Source organism: Glycine max, chromosome 1, assembly GCF_000004515.6.
Source record: "Glycine max cultivar Williams 82 chromosome 1, Glycine_max_v4.0, whole genome shotgun sequence".
NCBI lineage: Eukaryota > Viridiplantae > Streptophyta > Magnoliopsida > Fabales > Fabaceae > Glycine > Glycine max.
In genome coordinates, this window is record NC_016088.4 from 43,380,816 (window position 1) to 43,382,399 (window position 1,584).

Consider the following 1,584-nt stretch of genomic DNA (forward strand, 5'->3'; position numbering starts at 1 on the left):
CAATCAATTGTGTCTTGCATGTTTAAAGAACATTGTTAAATTGATTGTTGTTGCTTCTTCTATATTCTAAGCCTATCCCTCTTAAGATTATTGAGGCCACAAGGTCCAACATGGTAGTTGCAGGAATCTGAATAATTAGTGCAGGGCATTTGTAATCCTTATATTGGGGTCAGCTAGGTTCCTAATATAAATTGTTTACTCTAGTATTCAGAACCAGCTGCATACCCAATCTCATTATGTATCTATAGTACCTCTGGTACTCTTTAATATATATAATACTTACCTTTGCCGAGCAAAAAAAAAATTAGCTTTTACATCCAAAACAACAGTAGTTTTGACAACAGGAAATAAAAATATGTGTGGTATTTTGACAGGTTATTGGGATTTGGGATTTTAGTACCTTTGTGAATGCTGCTGGTAGTGATTGATAGCTTGCGTCATCCTGAAGTTCAACTTTGTGATGCTGATAATAGTTGTATTGATTTAGTGATTCCAGTTTTCAAAATCAAGTTGAAGGTTTATAATTTGTAGTTTCTAAAGTAAGCATTAGAAATTAGAAAAGAAAATTGTTTAGAGCTAAGGAAATAGACAAGGCAAGTGTGTAAGAGCTAAAAGGGTTTCAATTAAAAGGAAAGGAATATGGACTTACAGAAATGAGTTATGTGATTCTCCTTCAGCCACATAATGCATGAGTAGTGTAGTAGTGTTAATTGAGAGGTGTATATGGAAGTTTTTGTGTTGTGGTGCAGCTAGCTAGCTGAATCCATGAGAGCCATCATTATAGAAGCCACTAAAGGAGAAGTCCAAAGGGATAGCATGATCCCAAATAAAATTAATATTTTGAGTGAGAAAGAGAGAAGAACATTGAAGCTTGGATTTGGGATCAATGTGATCCCTTTGGATGCCTCCTCTAGTTGTAGTGGAATAACCAAAATCTCTCCTTCTTCTGATGAAGGAATTGGTTCAGAACCCTCTCTCTCTTGAGGGTGTTGAATATTTGTTGATATGTGAGGCAAAGTGGGTAGGTTTGAGTTTGAGGCCTTTTAGTGTAAAGAGAAACAAACTAGTAGTGCTTATGTTAATAAAGACTATTGTTTCAATCATCATTTTGTTTTTATAAATTTATTTATTTATACTTGTCAATGTAGATTTGCCAAATGAATCATCCGAGAAGACTAAGTTATTTTTTGTTGAATGTAGACCCCATTCCCTATCAATTCAAACACACAGAAATAAATATTACTCGGTATAAGGAGCTTAAGATGCTTTGTCCAAGATTTGATGTGTTGGATTGTTATTCTGTTTACATTTAACATAGTCTCTTGCTCTGTCTCTCCATAAGCTTATATGATAAGAGAGATGCCTTGTCCCCTTAAATGGTCCTCTCACATTAGTACTTATGTTGTCCTTGACCTCCTTTCTTGTTCCTCTCCTTATTAAAATATTAAAATCTGTTACATATTTGCTAAATTTGTTACATTGTTAGTTTGGTTTTTTTGCTTATGTAGCAAGTATCAGAAAAACTACATAATATGAAATTATCAAAGACTAAAAAAGTTCAAGAAGAAAATAAGAAATTCAAAT

At 33.5% G+C, this 1,584-nt stretch overlaps 1 non-coding gene across 1 annotated transcript; it reads right to left on the reverse strand.

The window, feature by feature from the left end:
• Positions 1 to 796: 796 nt before the first annotated feature.
• On the reverse strand, positions 797 to 912 carry MIR393B (microRNA MIR393b). The gene has a single exon (NR_126624.1). It is a non-coding gene; the product is annotated as a microRNA MIR393b (primary transcript).
• Between the last annotated feature and the right edge of the window lie 672 nt (positions 913 to 1,584).